The sequence below is a fragment of the Pteropus medius genome, unplaced genomic scaffold (assembly GCF_902729225.1).
Source record: "Pteropus medius unplaced genomic scaffold, Ma_sr-lr_union100, whole genome shotgun sequence".
NCBI lineage: Eukaryota > Metazoa > Chordata > Mammalia > Chiroptera > Pteropodidae > Pteropus > Pteropus medius.
Window position 1 is genome coordinate 6,922,931 of NW_024348533.1, and position 7,723 is coordinate 6,930,653.

General features: G+C 32.0%; 1 pseudogene; it reads right to left on the reverse strand.

Annotated features, from left to right (window-relative positions):
- Positions 1–989: 989 nt before the first annotated feature.
- LOC120616753 (uncharacterized) lies at positions 990–1,108 on the reverse strand (annotated as a pseudogene).
- Between the last annotated feature and the right edge of the window lie 6,615 nt (positions 1,109–7,723).

A 7,723-nucleotide genomic window follows, 5' to 3' on the forward strand; every position in this document is an offset into this window, starting at 1 on the left:
TCTAATTCAATTGGTTGCCTCTTTATTTTGTTGATTTTTTTTTTTTTTTGCTGTGCGGAAGATTTTTAGTTTGATATAGTCCCATTCATTAATTTTTGCTTCTGCTTCCCTTGCCTTTGAAGCTAAATTCATAAAATTCTCTCTAAACAGAAGGTGCAGGAATTTAGTACCTATGTTTTTTAAATGCTGCTTATTATTTCAGATCTTATATTTAGGACTTGATTCATTTTAAGTCAATTTTGGTGTATGATGACAGCAATCTGATTTCATTTATTTTGCCAGTTTTCCCAGCACCATTTATTGAAGAAGCTTTCTTTCTCCATTGTATATTTTGCAAAAAGATATTTGCTTATATATGTGGCTTTCTGAGCTCTTAATTCTGTTACATCAACCTATTTGTCTGTTTTTCTGCCAATGCCATGATGTTTTGATTATTGTCACTTTGCAGTATAATTTGAAGTCAAGCAGTGTTATACCTTCAGCCTTGTTCTTTATTCTCAAGATTGCTTTTGTTCTTCCAGGCCTTTTGTGATTCCTTACAAATCTGATGGGGTTTTGTTGTATTTTTTAGAAATGCCATTGGAATTTTTAAGGGGATTGCTTTAAATCTGTATATTGCTTTGGGTGATGTGGCCACTTTAACTATGTTGATTCTTCCAATCCATTAACACAGAATATCTTTCTATTTCTTTGTGTCTTCTTCAATTTCTTTCAATAATGCCTTATAGTTTTCAGTGTATAGGTCCTTCGTATGGTTCATTAAGTTTCTTCCTGAGGTATTTTATTCTTTCTGTGTTTTGGGATTGCAAAGAAAATTGTTTTTTAAATTTTCTTTTATGAAATTTTATTGTTAGAGTATGGGAATGCAATAAATTTTTGTGCATTGATTTTTTAAAAAAATTTTAATTTTTAGGCGAGGCAACCCTTCGTTGGCCTCACAGATTGCAAGGACCTTGTCAGCTTATAATCCTTTATTTTTTATTTTTTTAAACCTATAGCACCTGGTCTTTCTAGGTGGTCTCCCATCCAAGTACTAACCAGGCACGATCCTGCTTAGCTTCCGAGATCAAACAGGATTGGGCTTGTTCAGGGTGGCATGGTTGTAGACTGTACATTGATTTTTTTATCCTGCAACTTTACTATATTTGTTTATTATATTTAATAGTTTTTTTTTTGTCTGTGAAATCGTAAGTTTTCCTATCTAGAAAATCATGTTATTTGCAAAAAGTGACAATTTGTCTCCTTCATTCTCAATTTGGATGCTTTTTATTTCTTTCTTTTGCCTGATTGCTCTAGCCAGGATTTTTTAACACTATATTGAATAAGAGTGGTGAGAGCAGGCAACCTTGTATCTTTCGTATCTTAGAGGAAAAGCTTTCAGTTTTTCACCACTAAGTATGGCATTAGCTAAGAGTTTGTTGTATATGACTTTTATTATGTTGAAGTACTTTTCTTTATACACATTTTATTATGTGCTTTATTCATAAATAAATAGTATATCTTATCAAACGCTTTTTCTGCATTTATCAATATGATCAAATGTGGTATATCACATTAGTCGATTTGCATATATTGAGCCATTCTTGCAACCCTGAAACAAGCTCCACTTCATCGTGATATATGATCTTTTTAATGTATTGTTGTATTCGATTTGCTAGTATTTCATTTAAGATTTTTGCATCCATATTCATCATAGATATTGGCCTGAACATTTCTTTTATTGCGTTATCCTTACTAGATTTTGGTATCAGGGTAATGTTGGCTTTGTAAAATGAGTTAGGAAGTATTGTCCCTTCAATTTTTTGGAAGTTTGAGAAGGACAGGTATTAAATTATCTTTGAGTATTTGGTAGAATTTACTAGTGAAGCCATCTGGTCCTGGACTTTTACTTTTTGGGAGGTTTTTGATGATTGTTTTAATTAGTATTGGTTTTTTTATTGATATTTTCTAGTTCTCCAAGATTCAGTCTAGGAAGGTTGTATATTTCTAAGAACTAGCCCATTCCTTCTAGATTATTGAAATTGGTGACATACAATCTTTTATAGTATTTTTGCATGATTCTTTGTATTTCTGTGGTATCTGTCGTGACTTCTTTTTTATTCTGATTTTGTTTATTTGTGTCTTACTCTTTCTTAGTCTAGCCAGGAGATCATCAATTTTACTGATATTTTTCAAAGAACCAGCTCTTTGTTGCATTACTTTTTTAAACTTTTTTTGTTGTTGTTCTTAGTTTCATTTAATTCTGCTCTAATTTTATTATTTCCTTACTTCTGCTGATTTTGGGCTTCATTTTTTCTTTTTTTCTTTAAGAAGTAATATTAGGTTGTTTATTTGGGATTTTTCCTGTTTTTTTGAGATAGGCCTGAAATATTATGAACTATCCTCTTATTACCGCTTTGCCTTATCTCAAAAGTTTTGATGTTATATTTTCATTCTCATTTATTTTTATGTATCTTTTGATTTCTCATTTTATTTCTTTTTTTGACCTTGTTCTTTAGCTGCATGTTGTTTAATTTCCATGTATTTGTGGCTTTTACTGCTTTCTTTTTGCAGTTGATCTCCAGTTGTAAAGCATTGTAGTCAGAAAATATGCTTGATATGATTTCAATCTTCTTAAATTTGTTGAGGCTAGTTTTGTGTCACAGCATGTGGTCTCTTTTTGAGGATGTTCCATGTGCACTAGAGAAGAATGTATAATCTTGTGTTTTGGGATGAAAAACTCTATAAATGTTGATTATGTCCAGTTGGTTTAATGTGTCATTTAAGGTTGATATTTCCTTAGTGATTTTATGTTTGAATGGTCTATCCATAGCTGACAGAGGGGTATTTAGGTCCCCTCCTACAATTGTATTTTTGTCAGTTTCTATCTTTAGTTCTGTTACTAGTGGCTTTATATATTTTGGTGCTCCCTGATTAGGCACATATATATTGATAAGTGTTACGTCTTCTAAATGAATTGTCCCCTTTATCTTTATGAAGTGTCTCTCTTTGTCTCTTACTGCCTTCTTTTTAATCTTGAAGTCTATTTCATCAGATATAAGTATGATTATACCCACTTTTCTCTGAATGCCATTTGCTTTAAGTATTGTTTTCTGTCCTTTCATTTTGAGTCTATATTAGTCCTTATAACTGAGATGTGTCTCTAAAAGGCAGCATATGGTTATGTTTGTTTTTTTGATCCAATCTGCTACTCTGTGACTTTTTATTGGTGAGTTCAGTCCATTTATACTTCAGGTGATTATTAATATATGAGGTTTTCCTATAGCCATTTTATCTTTTGTCTTCTGGTATCTCAGTGTCACTATTGTTTCTTTGCCTTTGTGTTTTTGTGTTTTATTTTAGTTTTGTGGTATTCTATGTCTTTTTTTATCTCATATGTCTCATATGTCAGTTTTAAATTTATGTAAAAGAAATTTCATATATACAGTAGTCCTTTTTTTCTTTGTGCATTTAATCTCCATTCTACTTTGCAAGTTCAGACTTTATCTTCTCCCCTTTTTTGTTTTCGTTGTCACAAATCATCCCTATTTATTCTGTGAGCTCATATCTGCATTGCAGTAGCTATTATTTTCTTTTTAAAATGCGTTTACCTCCTTTAACAATTATGTAACTTTTAAGTTTACAATACTTATTCTAAATAAAGGTTGCAATTTCTTGTCTGTCTATCTATTAGTCACCTTACTCATAGTTTTGTATCTTTCTGTCTTTTTGTTTCATAGAATAACCCCCTTTAGTATTTCCTGTAATGCAGCTTCTGTATGTCTGAAGGTATTTATTTCTCCTTCACATCTGAAAGAGAACTTTGCTGGATATGTTATTCTTGGCTGGTATTTTCTCTCTTTCAGTAGTTTGAATATTTAATTCCACTTTTAGCTTGTAGAGTTTCTGCAATAAATCTAATGATAATCTAATGGGGTTTCCTTTGTAGGTTACTTTCTTTTTTTCGCTGGCTTCCTTGAGAATTCTTTCTTTGTCATTAATTTTTGACAGTTTTAATATAATATGCCATGGAGAAGACCTTTTTGGATTGAGATAAGGTGTTCTGTTTGCTTCTTGGGTTCAAGGATTCAGTTTTTTTCCATAGGTTCGGGGAGTTCTTGTTGAATATTTGTTTGAATAGGCTCTTGTTTCTTTCTCCCTCTTTTATCCTTCTGGTATACCCATTATTCTTATATTGCTCTTTCTGCTGGAGTCAGATAATTTTTGTAAATTTAAAAAAAAATTTTTTTACTCTCAAGTCTCATCTTCTTCCATCTTTGTCATTTCCAAATTTCTGCTTTCCATATCACTAATTCTTTCCTCCGTCTGGTCAGCTCTATATTCTAAGCTTGTTTTTTATTCTTCATTTCGTTTATTGAGTTTTCAGCTCCAGAAGTTCTATTTGTTCTTTTTTTAAAGTTTCAATCTTTTTGGTAAGGTATACCTCTTGTTCATTGATTTTATTTCTTTTTTGTAAATTTATTTTTTAAAATTACTTAATTTATTTTATGGTGACATTGGTTAATGAAATACAGTAAGTTTCAGGTGTACAATTTAACGGTAAGGCATATATTTATTTATACTGTGTGTTTACCTCCCATAGTTAGATTTCTTTGTGTCACCACATATTTGACCCCCTTTACCCATCTACATCTCACCTTCCCTCCTCCCCGCTACCCTCTGGTAACCACTAGTCTATTGTCCATGTCTATGAGTCTCTGTTTGTCTTGTTCATTTGTTGCTTTTAGGTTTATATCCCACATATAAGTGATATCATGTGATTTTCAACTTTTTCTATCTGGCTTATTTCACTAAGGTCCATGCATGGTGTTGCAAATGGCAGTATTTTATCTCTTCTTATGGCTGAGTAATATTCCATTGTATATATGTACCACAGCTTCTTTATTCAATCACTATTGTAGGACACTTTGGTTGCTTCCATGTCCTGGCTACTGTAAATAATGCTGCTATGAATATCAATGTGCAAATATTTTTTTGGATATACGTTTTCAAGTCTTTTGGATAGAGGGATTACTGGATCATATGGTAGATCAACTCTTAGTTTTTTGAGGAACCGCCATACAGTTTTTCATAGTGGCTATATCAATTTGCAGTCCCATCAGCAGTGTATGAGGGTTTCTTTTTCTCCACATCCTCACCAACATTTGTTATTACTTGTCCTGTTAATAATAGCTATTCTAAGAGGTATGAGATGGTATTTCCTTGTGGTTTTGATTTGCATTTCTCTAATAGCTAGTGATGTTGAGCAACTTTTCAAATATTTGTTGGCCATTTGTATGTCCTCTAGGGAGAAGTGTGTGTTCAGGTCCACTGCCCATTTTTTGATTGGATTATTTGTTTTTTTGTTGTTATTAAGTTGTGTGAGTTCTTTGTATATTTTGGATATTAGGCCCTTATCAGAGGCATTGCTTGCAAATATATTTTCCCATTCGAATGGTTGTCTCTTTACCTTGTTGACAGTTTCTTTTGCTGTGCAGAAACTTTTACTTTGATGTAGTTCCATTCATTTATTTTTGCTTTTACTTCCCTTGCCTTTGAGGTCAAATTCATAAAATCCTCTTTAAGTCCAGGGCCCTTGAGTTTAGTTCCTATGTTTTCTTCTACGCACCTTATTGTTTCAGGTCTTATATTCAGATCCTTAGTCCATTTTGAGTTAGTTTTGGTGTGTGGTGATAGACAACACACCAAAGTCTAATTTCATTCTTTGGCAAGTAGCTTTCCAGTTTTCCCAACACCATTTATTGAAGAAGCTTTCCTTACTTCACTGTATGTTTTTGGCTTTTTGTCAAAAATTATTTGCCCATATAAGCATGGGTTTACGTCTGGATTCTCGATTCTGTTTCACTGGTCTATGTGTCTCTTTTGCTGCCAATACCATGCTGTTTTGATTATTGTTACTTTGTAGTATAATTTGAAGTCAGGCAGAGTGATACCTTTGGCTTTCTTCTTTTTTTCTCAGAATGGCTTTGGCAATTCGGAGTCTTTCATGCTTCCATATAAATCTGATGATTTTTTTGTTTTATTTCTTTAAAAAATGCCAAAGGGATTTTGATGGGAATTGCATTAAATCTGTATAATGCTTTAGATAATAAGGTCATTTTAACTATGTTGATTCTTCCAATTCAAGAACACAGAATATCTTTCCATTTCTTTGTATCTTCTTCAATTTTTTTTAAAATAGGGTCTTATAGTTTTCATTATATAGGTCCTTCACATGTTTTATTAGATTTATTCTTTGGTATTTTATTCTTTCTGTTGCAATTGCAAAAAGAATGATTTTTTTCCCACTTCTTTCTGACACTTCATTATTAGAATATAAGAATGCTATGGATTTTTAAATGTTGATTTTGTATCCAGAAGCTTTACTGTATTTGCTTATTGTTTCTAGTATTGTTCTTGTGGAGCCTTTAGGGTTTTCTATATAGAGAACCATGTAATCCACAAATAGTGATGGTTTGACTTCTTCATTTCCTATTTGGATGCCTTTTATTTCTCTTGCCTGATTGCACTCACTAGGACCTCCAATGTTATATTGAATAACAGTGGCGATAGTGGACAGCCTTGCTTTGTTCCTCATCTTAAAGGGAAGAATTTTAGTTTTTCACCATTAAGTATAATGTTGGCTGAGGATTTGTCATATATGACCTTGATTGTGTTAAGGTACTTTTCTTCTGTACTGATTTTGTTAAGTGTTTTGATCATAAATGGATGCTGTATTTTGTTGAAGGCTTTTTCTGCATCTACTGATATGATCATATGATCCTTATTTTTTAATTTGTTTATGCAGTGTACCACATTAATTGATTTGTGTATGTTGAACCATCCCTGTGCCCTGGGAATGAAGCCCACGTGATCATGGTATATAATCTTTTTTATATGTTGCTGTATTCGGTTCACTAGTATCTTATTTAGGATTTTTGCATCTGTGTTCATGAGAGATATTGGTCTGTAGTTTTCTTTTTTTGTGTTATCTTTACCAGGTTTTGGTATCAGGGTAATATTGGCCTCATAAAATGAGTTCAGAAGTCTTGCCTCCTCTTCGATTTTTTGGAAGAGTTTGAGGAGAATAGGTATTAAATCTTCTTTGAATGTTTGGTAGAATTTACTGGTGAATCCATCTGGTCCTGGACTTTTACTTTTTGGTAGGTTTTTGATGATTGTTTCAATTTCCATACTGCTGATCGTTCTATTTAGATTTTCTAGTTCTTCTTGATTCAGTCTAGGAAGGTCGTTTTTTCTAAGTACTAATCCATTTCTTCTAGGTTATTAAATTTGGTGTTATATACTTTTTTGTAGTATTCTGTATGATCCTTTGTATTTCTGTGGTGTCTGTCATAGTTTCCCCTTTCATCACTGATTTTGTTTATTTGTGTCTTTTCTCTTTTTTCTTTAGTGAGTCTAACCAGGGGTTGTCAAATTTATTAACCTTTTCAAAGAACCAGATATTTGTTGTATTTATTTTTTCTATTTTTTTTTAAATTTCATTTAATTCTGCTCTAACTTTGATTATTTCTTTCCTTTTGCTGACTTTAGGCTTCATTTGTTTTTACTTTTCTAGTTTTTAAAGATGAAACTTTAGGTTGTATATTTTGGCTCATTCTTGTTTCTAGAGATAGGCCTGTAATGATATAAACTTACCTCTTATTACTGCTTTTGACATGTCCCAAAGGTTTTGATATGTTGTATTATCATTATCATTCATTTCTATGTATCTCTTGATCTC